At 35.7% G+C, this 15,383-nt stretch overlaps 1 long non-coding RNA gene across 1 annotated transcript in view; it reads right to left on the minus strand.

The window, feature by feature from the left end:
* Positions 1–15,383, minus strand: part of LOC139146370 (uncharacterized) — an 83,686-nt gene that overhangs the window by 17,501 nt on the left and 50,802 nt on the right. Inside the window, exon 4 of the long non-coding RNA XR_011555133.1 lies at positions 10,568–10,620. This is a non-coding gene — a long non-coding RNA (uncharacterized lncRNA). The remainder of the gene's footprint in view (positions 1–10,567; positions 10,621–15,383) is intronic.

Raw genomic sequence — 15,383 nt, forward strand, 5'->3', positions numbered from 1 at the left:
TTTGACTGTCTATTGACTAACAATATTGTCAGTCACTTTAGTTCAGTTATTACAGAATATGTCCTGTATATCAACAAATTTTCAGAACAGTTGAAATATTGCCAATAAATTATGTGACACAGTTGTGTGTTTAAAAAGCAAGTTTCATGTTAGCAGTGATGTCTGTCAATGGAATCTGACAAATTGAGCCGTGCATACATTTTTACAATGGAAGCTTCCTTGTTATTCCATATTACTGCAAAGTTACTGTAGAATAAAAAATAATACCCTAGAGGATGGAGCCCAGCCTTTAATTTTAACGTTCAGTATATACATGCATGTTTTGTGTATTTAACCATAGACCCTCGAGGGTCTATGATTTAACATCTTTATATCATTGTTCTCTGTTACAGGCATTACAATGAAGAAGACTGCACAAGAGTGTCATTACACCTATCCAATTTCCATGCAAGCAGATTCCTAGAATTGGTCAGTATTCGTCGTAAAAGTTGATCAAACCTGTCATTTTTTGGATAGGACAGGTGAAAACTTGCAAAGGAAGTAGTAGGGAGCATGGAGGTAGGAAGAGAAGGAGCCTGCACGAGAAATAAATGGATTAACCACCATTGTATAATGCCCAGATAATCCTGTTATCTCCTTTCTTATCCTCGCTTTAGCCGGTCCTGCAAGGCCGCCTAGTCACATAACTGTCAAATTTAATGAGTTCGAAAATTTTTATCGTGGATTTGAATCGAATGCGTGGACTAAAAATACTTTGACAGCACATGCGCAGTTAATGCTTTTGAACACAAGAGGTTATGTAACTCGTCGGAGGACCAGATTCAGATCAGCCGGACGCATAAAAAATCGAGTACGGAAACATTTGTTCGTCTCTACAGCTTATTTACAAGTCACACTACTTATACTCTTTTCGGGGGTTTCCGCAAATTTCCGCAAAAAACGTCGACATTGTTTTGAAAGAACGTAACCTTGGGTTGTTGATAGTCATATCAGGTTGACGTTGCGACGCGTTGCGTTTCTGTAATTGAAGTCAGAATTTCAGTCACTTTGCCGACCGGGTTCAGTGATTAGCATAATGTAGCATCGGGAGTCTGTGTTACGTCCATGCTGATAGTAAGTCGCTATGGTACCTATCTTATTTATCGTTTATTAAACATTGCAACTTTGTAGATACTACTACATCCATGTCGTATTGACGATAGGGTATTGTTATCAGTACATAATTTTCTCCGTGCCGTCGAACCATGGATTGCTAAAAGGTCAAACTAGCTGTGTCCGTAGTCGAACTGGCCACTCTTGCTAATTTGTTTCCAGTGTTTCGTGTCATTTCCTTCAAATTCAGAATACTTAAAAGTTTAAAGTTAAGAAAATCGTCGATCAGATCGCCCACTTCACTGATTCAGTCATCACATGTCTGTTCGCGGAAGACGCTATACTTGTATTAGCGCATGCGTACTTTCTATCCGACTATTCCCGAAGAACATCGAACCGTATCCTAATCCATTTATGGGATTACCCGGGCAGATGCGTTATTGTTTGCTTAGCAAACAAGCGGCATGTTTCATCTGCCTCAAAGGAGACAATAGACGTGCAGGCTCCTTCTCTTCCTACCTCCATGTAGGGAGTGTATGACTCTTCTTGCATCAGCAGTATATCAAGTTATCAATTAGTTCACAACTTAACTAAAATGACAAAGGCCAAGAAAAGTAAAAAGTTTGTTCCTCATCATTTTTTTCTGCTCATGAGGAAACAAAATGAAAAAAAATAAATGCAAAAATATGCAACGATAATGCATAACCAGTGCTGTATAGAAAGAACTGTAAACAAAATAACTGACACTAGCATTCCATTCAAAGCTGTACACATATGTCACTGTTACATTAAGCTGTCGTAACTGTGCATTGCTGCACTAAAATCAAACCACAGAACTGTTGCTATACAAAAATAGTAAAGCAACACTGCTGTGCATTTATCTGTACGTGCATTCCTATGTTGTTTTCATGTTTTTGCACGTTCCTGTTGGTTGAAGAATAAGAAAAAATTTGGAGGAAAAAACCCGCGTCACCGCATCATTTTTGCAATATGTCAAGGATGAGAAACAAATTTGTTATTTTCCTTGGCCTGAACATCTTTATTTCTTTGCAGACCTTCGCCTGTTGTTACTGTGTCTACATTAATATAGCAATATTACATAGTTTTTATTTAAAGAGTAGACTACGTAGAAAATCTTTCCTAAATGTTGTCATTGTTTTTTTTACTTACAAATTTTATCATAGGCTACCATGTGATTGTTAAATGTTTTTCCTTTTCTGGCTTACAGAATGAAGCATGCATATAATTTGATCTGTTGACTGACTGCATGGCATTGTACCAGAATAGTGATTTGACAAGATAGAGTTTACCCAAGAAAATTGAAACAACAATTAACAGTTACCTTCATTTGTATATAATTTCAAGACAAATGAGTTGCGAACTTGTATCCATGCAGTTATTTGATTTTTAGTCTTTTACATATAAGTAAAGTTATCATGTTGACACACGCGAAATGTTTTCTTATGAATAAGTTTATTTTTTACATATCCATTTGTTGTTAATGCAGAAATTGTTCATTTAGTTTTTAATATCATATCAAAATTGTTTGATCGCTTAAAAGGGCCATTAGCACTATACCTTATTCAAATTTTTAAAAATGTGCTTCAGAGTCTCTGTAATCAAGTCATATTACGTCTAAAATGTTACTTTAGCAGTCCTGGATAACAGACTGGGTCTATCGATTTCAAGCACACATGCTTCCTCCCTGGCTCAGCCATATTTGGCTTGCAAGCTAAAAATTATTTTTATGGTTAAAAATCTGAATCTGAGTTTTTGTTCTTCGCCAACATTTTCAAAGTTTCTATGGACACTCTATGGGAAGAACTTTGACTTGAGTTACTTTTGATTTGAAATCGTGATATTAAAAATAATTCAAAAGATACAGCCAATGTGCCTTTAATGAAAATTTGTAGGATGTACCGGTATTTTCCACTTGTGCTTCTATAACATTTATTTGTACGGCCATACAAAGTTAAATGCAAGAACATCTTACACATTAAAGATGTTGTGACGTATTCAGATTTATATTCACGTTTTGATTATCACATGTAAAAATGTGTGTAATTTCCTTTGTGTGATAATATTGAATTCTAATTTGGACTTTGTTTCATGTCATGGATGCTTGAATAAACGCCAAAAACCACTACCTCCATGCTTAATCTTGTTTTTTTTATGAGCCACAAAGATGAAAAAATCTTGTAAGTGTCAGATTCAGGTGATAAAGGAGCTCAATTTCAAAAAGAGTGTGAGTGTAAATCAGAAGTAAGGTAAGTGTTGATCTTGTGGCCGTTGGGGGCGCTTTTGGCTGCATCGCTCAGTGTACTCTATACAGGGACTGTTTCGACGTATTGGCACAGTCGTCCTAGGAACAAAATGTGGTAAAAAAGTGAATCATTTGGTCAAAAATGCAATCTGTTAGTAGGTCACTGCATTTTTGAATCTGGACACTGAGGTTGCTGCTTTTTTGGGTTGGTAAATACATGATTATACCCATCACATACAAGCAAGCTGTCTCTCAAGCCTGCCAATTTTTGGGGTTCTTGATAAGGTAACCATTGAATTGACCAGTGTAATTAAGTATAATGTTCTATTTTTGAACTGTGCCACTTCAGAATGGGAAATGAAATCATTTAAAGGTGCCAAATTCCACGACAAACATGAACATTTAGAATGTGAAAATGGCCACCGACTGTTTGAATTTAATGTTCATGTATGCGTGCCCCCACGACGGCAAATGGATTCTATTGTTCTCAAGGATCTGCGTCGCGACTGAAACTTGGTTTAGTTTCTTTGCTCTATAAAAAGTGAGATAAGGCAGACTTTAATAATTGGACACCAATAAGTCTCCTCAATGTTGACTATGAGATTCTTGCAAAAGTAATTGCTAATAGGGTGTGGAAGGTAATTGGCAAAATATGCAGCCCAGATCAGTGTGGATACATCACCAGACCGGAGATAGGTGATCATATTGTCTTCACCAGAGATATTTTAGAATATGCGAAAATTACTTATAAACCTCTTATTGTCATAAGTCTTGACTAAACAAAGCTTTTGACTGGCTAAATAGAGATTTCCTTTTCAAGTCCTTGACAAATTCAACTTTAGTAGTGACTTCATCAAGTGGATAAAGTTCTTTATAACAACACTACATGCAAAATTCAGTGCAATGGCTTTCTTTTTGCAGTATTCAACTTCATCAGGGTGTGAGACAAGGGTGCCCCTTATCACCATTACTGTATATTATAGCAGCAGAAATGTTAGCCAAAAATATTCGTAAAGATGACAGTATAGCAAGCACAGTCCCTTGGACCGTGATAGCAGGTTTCATTGTGCCAGACAAACAAGAAGACAAAATTAAGAGTTATGCAGATGAAACAACTTTATACTTGATAAATATAGAAAGCATTACAGTCTTTGAAAATGTTCAGCAAATATGAAAAAGCAACAGGTGCAAAGCTGAACAAGAAGAAATCTAAAGATTTATGGGCAGAGAGTTTAAAAAACTGCAGTGATTTGTTGGAATAGATTGATTATTTAAACAAGGTTTTACAGATCTTGGGGGTTGGGTTTGGAAACAATAGTATGTCTAGAGAAAACTGGCAAACAGTGATGGAAAAAATTAGAAATTGCCTTAAGGTAGAATGCGCCTCGGGGACAGATATTTAGACTCTCAAACTTTTACAATTCTTTTCTGATCTACCACTTATAGGGGTTCATTTTAAAGCTCTTGGTGAAAGAAAACTTTTTACTGGCTTAGTTTTTCGAAATTCAAAAATTTTATTTTTTTCCATAGAGTTAACACAGGAATGGCGGCCATTTTGAATTTCAAATATCGGTAAATCTTGGGTTATTTATTTCTCTAGTACCGAAATTTGCATGGTGACCCCTGATTTTTATTCTTGATTTTGAAAGAGAATGGTTGAAACTTTTGAGCAAAAGTTTAAGTCTTTCACTTTCGAGGCGCATACTACCTTAACTTAAGATCTGGAATACTAGAAATTTGTCCTTTTTAGGCAGGGCAACAGTAGCTAATATGCTGGCTGCATCAAAATTATGTTAATGGCATCATTTGATCACATACCTAAAGAAGTAATTTTCTGTAAATTTAAATGGTTTTAAAAATGTTTTAAAACATTGTTTTCTCAGTATTTGTTAAAGTTTGTTCGTCTTGTCTTCATGTTTTAACTCTGTATCTGTATTTTTACTAACAGTCTTCCATAAATGGCCTCGGCTGTGGAAGTCATTATTAATAAAATAAAATAAAATAAAATAATGAAGCAAATAGTAAATTATGGAATTTTATTTGGAGAGGCATATGAGAAATTATAAAAAGGGGCATTTTTATTCAAAGATATGATGATTGTGGCTCATCTAAGATGACAAGGAAACCCCTCATATAACATTTTCAAAAGCAGAGACTCTAAAGTTTAGTATGCTAGCAGTAGTTTACTCAAAGGATGAAGTAGGTGTATATTGGGGTAAAAACCTCAATTGTGATATTAATGATAAAATAAATTTAAGTCAAAAACTTGACGCTATTTTCTGAAATGTAATATTTCACTTGAAAGAAGAGTGTATGTAGAAAAAAACTTTTATTTGGCATAATCTATCATTGTGAAATGGCAAGGGTTGAAAGACTGACACTCAAAAAATTGATTAAAATCATGATAAACAAAATTAAAATGCCTCTTATTCAAAATGTAAGGATGTTATTGCCAAACAAAATAATGATTTGTTATATAGCATTTAAAAAACATAATGTGAAAATTTCAGAAAATTTGACCCAGCTAGAGTCTGGAGTTCAATTCTTAAAAATTTCAAAATTGGGAGGAAAAAGAAGCCAGGATATTGGGTGATTTACATACATTAGCATAAATTAACACTTCTTTATCACGCAACTTTTGACTGCTGACAGGCTACAAGGTGAACCCAAATAAATAATCACTTCAAATATCCAAATGAAGAGAACTATGATATTTTAGACTTAAGAGAATTATGGTCTGACAAAAAGTGAGGTCAAAACCAAGTCACTTTATTGGAAATTAGTTGATAAGAAATGGCATGCAGTCAAAGGTCAAATTGATCAAAAATGGGCTGATCTTACTCTCACTGACCAATTACAAAGCTACTTTATTCGTCGTCGTAAGGTGGTTTGGAAAGGCTAGAGCGTCAGTTATAAATTTCAACAAAACTATTAAAATATAAAAGTAGTCAACATTCTGTGGAATAAAAAAAACTAGACATTTGGGCACAAAGGCATTGCAGAATTATAGCCTGTTAAAACTTCTGAAAAACTGACCAAATAAGAAGTTGGGGAGTCCTTAGTGTATTAACTATGGTAGAGGTCCCCTAGCTTTTAATAAAATGTTTGAAAAGGGAAAGTCATTATTTGCTGTTTTTCAGGAAAGTTTGACAAGGCGGGTGTGGCATCCAGAGTGAGTGACTGCTATTGTAAATGCATTTTTAGATTCTTTGAGTGTCAAAGAGGTGTCAAAAGTGAGATTAACCAAAAAAAACTGCTTTATGACTTCAAAAGAGGGGTGCAAATATGGCTTGTTTTCAACATTTTTGATAGAATAACAGTTTTCCTACATAATTGTATACCATTTAATCCAACTTTGAAATGAGATATGGACATGGAATTTTTACAGCCTATTAACAAGGTTACAGATAAGATTTGTACGGCACAATATTCCTGTATTTGAAGTACTTTTGAAAAATCACATTTTGAAATTTGAAAGAAGTTTTAATAATTGTTTGATATATAAACCCATGTAAAATCATAAAAACAAATTTTATTTACAAATCCTGCCATACAAATCTTACAATTAATAGTGTCAACATATTTATAACTAATTTGGTAATATTAATACTATCCAATTATTATTACATTGAAATAATGTAAAAAAAATATGAAAAATAAAATTTTTATATTTACTGGTGTCATATTTCAAAATCATGGCTGCAAATATAAAATATTTATATCCTTTGGAGAAAGTATTAAGTAAGGGAGTTATCTAAATAATTTTCTTGATTGTAACACTTGAAACTTGACATTAACTCTGAGAAAAGAACTGGTGCAAAAATAGCCTTTCCAACCACCTTAATTCAACAGGAATTGTCAGCAATTCAGTAAATGATTTAAATTGGAAGATTTTCCATCGAGGCCTAGTCACAGGAAGCTTGGCCAAAACTTTCAATTTAAGTGATGGGAAATGCCATATTTGTGGCCAAGAAGAAACACTGGAACACATCTTATTTGAGTGTAAATATGTTACAGAAATCTGGCAGAAATGTATTTCTTTCTTTGTCAGAAAACAACTCAGATCAAAAGATTTGCATTGGAGAATAATGCAACATTAGACATTAATACTGCATCTTTTCCTTTGTAAAATACACAGTTTAGAATATTAGAAATTCTGCGACTCTGTGGTATTAAAGTTTCCTACAATGGTGCCATGGCAAATTTTGGGGTCACCCTCAAAATGTACATGGAAAAAAAAAGTTTATCAGTCTACAATTGTTTTACTTTCTACACTGTTTCAGTTTCTACAGTGCTTTCCCTGTCTTTATCTAAGATATGGCGGCAGCCTATTATGAATGCATGGCATACCATATCGATGTTTTCTCCAGTGCCAATAATTAAAAATACCGCAATTATACGGTGTCGCTCACATTTGATCAAAATTGGTATATACCAGTATGGGTACCAAAGATCAACAATAAATGTTGTTTCTATCTGTTCAGTGCAGGAAAATTCTACGTTGATGTTATGACAATGATTTCTGCACAGTACAACCAGAAAAACAACAAGAAATATTTAAACCAGAAAAACAAGAATGACAAAAGTAATTAAGGTCTGAAACTTTAGGTACTGGATGTCAACTTTAGCAACATGCATAGCAGCAAGGCAGCTAGCGCCCTCTTAGTTTGACCATAGACGGTCTTCCTCCCCTCTACTGATGGTCTTCCTCCCCTCTTCTGTCTATGGTTTCAGCAGGTCTGTTAATATGTAACAGTTCATAAACAATGACAGGAAATGAGTCAAGTCAGTGGAGTTAACGTTAGCCTGTCTTTAATTGACATGCCACAACTCCTGCACATTTGCAGGATTTCCCTTTTTCTTACCTCATTTGCACATTTTTGACACTGATGTGTTCATTTGAACAAATTCACATCTCACCCCTACATCTACCTGTACACCAAATACTGAGACGGTAGCTTTGGCAGTATGGGAGCCTTTGTGTGTGACGGACATACATCCGCACATACCCACAAATATACAGACATGCAAATCAATTCAGCTTATATGATAACCTCACATCGGTATACCAATGTGAGTAAAAATGCTAAAATTGTATCTCGTTCAGCTAAAACTGGGTAATCTGAAATTTTCAGATGTGGCAGGAGTGACATCTTGGAGGTAGCATACCGGGTACATGTATGCTCCTGATAAGATCCTTCTCATGGTTGGGAAATTTGAATGTTTACAGTTTAAACTGTATATGTGAAAAAATTCAAAAACAAATTCAAGAAGGGACTGTATTCTCATTCAGATTTGAAAAAATTATTTACTCAGCCCAGCCAATAACTATAATGTCTGAGGTTTATTTATAATGATACAGTGATGCAATTTCTAACTATATCCAGCTCAGTAAGGAAGCACTCAGTTATTAGAGCCAGAGGTGGGCTGGAAAAATCAGGGGGAGGGAGTCACTTGATTTTCTCAATCCTGTCAAAAAACAGTTTTCAGTGTACAAAAATGTTCTGGGTAATAAAACTGATTCTCTGCATGAATTCGTTCTCCGGAGATGACCGGTGTTACCATTCAAAAGTGGATCAATACTTACTCAAGTAATTGGGGGGGGGGGGGGCTCTAATTTTTTCCATCTTGACAGGGCCAGGGTTATCACTTTTATGGGCAATGGGTGGGAAGGGTTTACCTATTGTGACTCAGATGCACTAGAAGATTTGCAGGCCTACCCCTGGCCATAGTAACTGAACACTTTCTAATCAGAAACGCTTGTGTACTGTATAGCTTCAATCAGCGTGGAAAATACAGGGCCTGATACAGGGCTATGCATCGGTTCACAAGATTCCAGATGTGAGTATTTTCACAAGAATTTGTCTCACTGATACATGTAAAATCCCGTACAAGTATTGTAAACATTCAGATACATGTAGATCTGTGATGATATACAAAGATATTCAGTAGAATTGTATGTTCTACAGGCCATATTTTTATCACAATGCAAAAACATGGCGTCAGTGACAACTTGGCTCACATTTGGTTCAATGAGGCAGGCCACAGTGAATATACTTAACTAAGTTTTCCCCTGGGAACATCCATACCAAGTTACAAAGTGATCAGGTGAGAGATTTCAGAGAAAATGATTTTTGACCAAAAATGGGACAAATATTTACAAAAAAATACAAATATGAAAATTTCGCCACAATGTGGAGACACACTCTAGGTAAATGAATAACAAATTTGACAGCAATCAGAATAGTTAATTCAGAGAAGATGATATTTTTGACCAAGAATGCAAAAAAAAGCCCCAAAAATACAAATACAAAAATTTCACCATAATTTTGATGAATCAAACAGAAGACAACCAAAGGATCAAGTGTATCAAGTTTCAAAGCAATCCAACAAGTACTTTGGGAGAAATGATTTTTTGACCAAAAAATGGGAAAATTGCTCCTAAAATACAACTATCAAAATTTCACCACAATTTGAAAAAATATAAGTAAAGTCACCATAAAGAACCTGCATATCAAGTTTCAACCAAATCTTTCCTGTGGTTACAGAGTTTTAGCAATTTCAGGATTTTCCCTTTTTTCACCTCATTTGCATTTTTTTGAGAAATTCACATCTCCACCCCTGGGTGCACCTGTACACAAAATACTAAGATGGTAGGTGCTGCAGTTTAGGAGTTTTTGATGTGGACGGACATACATGTACATCCGCACATATTAACATACCGTACACACAGACGCCGCAGACTTACCATATACATGCACCGGTAAGGTCTCTTTGGTATATATACGATTCTGACAGAGAGGTAAGTCAGTATTGAAGAAAACTACACACAGTTACTAATATTAGCAGATTTCCAAACAAGCACTCTTGCACCTGAAAATTTGTACAGTATACACAGTTTTCTTTGTAACTTTTGAGTTTCACAACAACACATCAAAACACTACTACCGGAGTGCAAACCATACCTGTATGTTAATTGCAATTTGTATCGTTTTGACCACAAAAATCTAAGTTACCATGGAATTAACAGCAGACACAGAGATAGCCTGGTATAAGCAACCAATTCCTGTTTTTGGTCTGTAATTTATGAAATTTATTTATGCATATGATTTTGTGCAATAAAATTCCAATTCAAAAATTGTACCCAGGTATACAAGTATGAGCACTGTAAATGATACAGCCCTCGAATGCATACCATAATATAGTACTTACGTCATATCCTGATACACTCAGTGCCTTTGAATAAATGATGACAGCTGGTGGACCTGTAGAAGTTAATAATGCAGAAGTCAATTGTTTATACTGTGTTGCTATGGTAACAACAATAGGACAATGTTTGATACTAAACAATCAAGCCAAAGTAATTTCAAACTTTTACGATCTTCAAATGGATGTAACTCATCTTCTTTTGGAATTTTGGTCTAGTAAATGTCATAAAATGAAATAAACCCTGCCAAGCTACCGCAAGACTTCAAGATATTGACCTGAACAAGACATATATTCATGAGCGAGAGCAAGTGCATATATGAAGTGAACTGGTCAAAATCACATATTATATCATATACTCATTGCTAAGGTAGTGTAACATGTATTGCTATCATACAATAATAGTATATTGACATTCTGACATGAAACACAAAACACAAGGCCAATATCCCCGAAGCTAGTACAGACTTGGATGGTATAGAGAATTATAACACGCCACATGCTCATTCCGTGTCTGATTTGTCAGAATACGTCACGTGATGAGAAAATAGATAAGTCTAGTCTCCACCGGATCGACAAAAGTGATGTCAGAGGTATTTTTTTGAAGAGCTATTTCCCTAGGGAAATAGTTCTGACTAAATAAGGAAAAGTACCCGGTAACGTGACCGTAGTGTCCTCTGCAGCTTTGCAACAATGGCGGGTGACTACAACGTGATGTTCGTCCGGGATAGTTGACGACACGTTCTCTAAAACAGATTTTACAACAGTTTCCAACATTCCAACAGCATAGGAACTTGAACAGCTCATTGACGGAAAAGATTAAAGTGTAACTATTTATGCCATTAGGTATGCTTAGCATATTTTTTGAAAGAAAGTGGTACCACGTACAACTGAAACCGCTGTGGAAACATCGCCCAGTAAACTTGTCACAATGGATTGTTGTGGTGCAAAATATCAAAACACATAAAAACTATATAACAATGCAACATGAGCATGTGGTGTGTTATAAAACACCTATAGCCTGGCCTTTCTTCGGGCTATAGCGCTCGTCTATTACCCCTTGTGGCCGTGTGTTACCAGAAACACATCGCAATACCCCTCGGCCTACGGCCTTGGGAATAGCGATGTGTTTCTGGTAACACACGGCCCCTCGGGGTCATATGCGGGCGCTATAGCCCTCATGACCAGGCAATGGGTGTTTACTAAAGGATGTACATAGCATAGAAACCAGCAAAGTTTTTGACCCAAAATGGCAAAACAGCCACCAAAATACAAAATTGCAGATTTTATCATAGTTTCAATGTATTACATTTAGTTAATCCGTAGGGACCTGGATACCAAATATCAAAGCTATCAAATAAGTAGCTTTTGATAAACAAATTTTTTATCCAAAAATGGCAAAAATTACCCCAAAAATACAAAATTGTAGATTTCATAATAATTTCAATGTATCATATTTTGATCATCCCTATGAACCTGTATACCATATATCAAAGCTATAAGACAAGTGGTTTTTGTGAAAAAAATTTTGACCAAAAATGACCAAAAAATGCCTAAAAATTCAAATTTGCATATTTTATCACAATTTGAACAAATCTAAGTTAGATCATCCGTAGGGACCTGAATGCCAATATCAAAGCTGTCTGACCAGCGTTTATAAAAAAGATTTTTTACCAAAAACTGCTTTTTTGAGCTAATTTGCATATTTTCAAGAATAAGAAAAAACGAAAACAAAGATAGTTTGTCGTAATCATATTTTCATCGACACACAAAAAAATATCAAGTCTGTAAGTACTGCAGTTCTCAAAATATTTGAATGGATGGATATTTTCATAAACGGGCATACATGCATACATACATAGATACATATACAGACTGAAGCAGGACAGATATCCATCCCAATAGCTTCTATAGACTAGAGTCTATGGTAGCTGAAACGAAATTTTTCTTCAACTTAGAGTTCATGAGTGGGCCAACTGTGCTATATATTACAAATATAGCACCATTATTTTCATATCTTCATCAATCAGATAACTTGAATTGCATCATAATTATAGCAGTATGATATTATCGTAGTTATTACATCATTGCTGAAAAAATTAAGATGAACATGTAATCAAGGGATGACATAGTCTTGCTGGATCAACTGTTCTTGGGAACTGTGGATCCCAGTTTGCACTAAAATGCTGTTTGGCTGTGACTGCATGGTGCAATCATTGTCAAGTTTAAGTTTACTGTGGTGAAAGTAACTATGACCTTTCCAATCCCTTGACCCTAATTCTTAAACTGAAGTGCATTCTTTGTTTAGGAGAATTTGACTCATCAGGGGCAAGTGTGATGCCTGGCATCACTGCAAGACATTTGTATGGCTTCATGGACTCATCAGGGGACAAAGTGTAATGCTTGGCAGCACTGTAAGTCATTTGTATGGCTTCATTGACTCATCAGGGGACAAAGTGTAAGACATCTGTATGGCTTCATTGACTAATAAGAGGCAAGTGTGAAGTCTGGCAGCAAAAGACTAACATGTTTATATGTACAGAGCTTATTTAGCAATGCATTTTGCTGGTAATGAAGCACTGAAATTATTTGTATTACAGGGTTTTCTCTCGACTGCGCGATTGCGCAAATTGCGCATTTCGAGTCATTTTCTGCCCTTTAAAAGTTACTGACTGCGTGAAAATCGCGCACAAATACGTCCATATGATGGTGACCCAAGCGCATATAATAGTGTAGTGAACTGTAAATTTCCTGTTATTTTTGGCCAGAATACTGCCTTGGAAAAGACAATATATCGCCTGTCACTCAACTTTGGTGACGTGCATAACGTGGAGTGTACGCATCGAAAAAGAACAGCCAAGGACATAGTTGTAGTTCAGTCTCCATGGATACTACAGTGCCATTGTATGTTCATGTTTTGATAGGATATGTTGTTTAATATCATTAGTAAGCATTAAAAATGCTGCCCCATAAAATGTCAAGTCTGCCCCCTAATTTTGATGAATGGGGCAGAAAATGCCCCCTTCAGTGAGCATGCAGAGAAAACACTGGTATTATTCTCAGTTGTAATTAATTCAGCAATATAAAATAGCAAGCAAGCTTTTGTGACACCTCTAAGGTAGAGAAATACACACTATGATTTGCCAATTCAATTTCAAGATACACAGGCATTTAGTATAATTAGGACTCCTTTACTAGATTGTCAATTTGAAGTCCATTTTCAAGATATTTTCATGGTGTATGCGCGATGAACAACTACATCCATCACATCTTTGCCCTGCACTCTTTTCCTGACGTAATGGTTCAACTACTGAATCACCTGTTTCTTAGGCTTTGTATTTGGATAGTTTTCTCTAAATTGACTCTACTGGTCATCTTTGACTGTACAGCAAGAGAGATGATATCAACTTTTCTATCATCAATTTCCCTCACCTGGATGGCCATATTTCACTCTCACCAGCCTATGGAGTATATGCATATCTTATATTCACTATGTGACAGCATGTAGTTCATAGGATGATTTTGCAGAGACCACCTCTCTTGCAAACTTGCAAATCAAAGTTATACACAAGACGAAGGCTTGTCTCTACATTCAAGCATTGTTTGGGCATGTGTCGTGGGCTTGTTGTCAAGTATATGATATGTCTCTCAGACAGGTGTCAGTGATGGCATCAGTGACATCAGTCTGTAGTCATGTACTTCCTATTTTGATCAACAGATTGGTATAACCGCTATCAGGTAGTTGTCACATGTTTGGTAGGTTATTGCCCCCACACTTTTGAAACACCTAACATCTCTCCTTGGTTATTTTACCACAGGTTCACATATTTTTCTTTCAGGCCTTTTGACTATGTTATGTGTACATGTCATTTGTTCACAGACCATCGGCAGCTGATTTTAAAAAGTGTATTACAGAGGTTTTCTTTATATCCTTTAATAATTACACAATAAATGTGTATGACTGCTGTTACAGATCCATGCTGATGCTCTTTGTGTTGATGACACAGAAGTTTAAAAAGAAATTATGATAATTTTCTTTCAAAATTCTAGAAAGTAAGATATGGCAATAATTATCACATGCACAAAGCAAGTTGGTTGTCTCTGACCAGAAAATACCGGGATTTATACTCTGGTCATTCTACGTCATGACAACCCGCATCTATGTTATGAATTTTGGTGTGTCAGAAATTATTTTGCATCGATCTTCAATGTGCTCATGTATGAAAAACAGACAATGGCAGCCAGTATTTCTTTTATGATCAAAATTCATCTGCTGTGAAAATTTATTAAGATCAATGATAATTTTTAGAATCTGACAACATATATCCACTTAGCAAATTTTGAGTCATTCTGTTTTAGTTTTGTCGCCAACATTGGGGTTAGTATTCCCATTGACCACACCGCGACCTGACTTTCGATGCACAAAGTACTAGTACTTTCCAGCTGCAAAATAGGCCCCTTGGCTAGTACTATTATTGCAGCTATAGTACTTATATGCGGAAGACATGCAGTTTCCACTGCAACAAGGGAGTCAAGTGCTCAACCAGGCGCCATGCTGAGCCTCAAAGAGTAGACAGGCTGAGCCTCAAAGAGTAGAGTAATGAAATCAATATATTAATAGATTGCGACAACAATCCTGACTATGAAAACAAAAGAATGTAATGCTTGTTTATTCCTAAGTAATTAATTGAATATTTTTCAGAAACAATAAACTCAAAGCTGGTCACATTACTGTGGGTTTTATAAGCACTGCAACCAGGGTATGGCCAGGCCATACATTGAGATTCAGTTGATTTTTGTTCTCAAAAATTAACTTTGTCTG

This window comes from Ptychodera flava, chromosome 12 (assembly GCF_041260155.1).
Source record: "Ptychodera flava strain L36383 chromosome 12, AS_Pfla_20210202, whole genome shotgun sequence".
Taxonomy (NCBI): domain Eukaryota; kingdom Metazoa; phylum Hemichordata; class Enteropneusta; family Ptychoderidae; genus Ptychodera; species Ptychodera flava.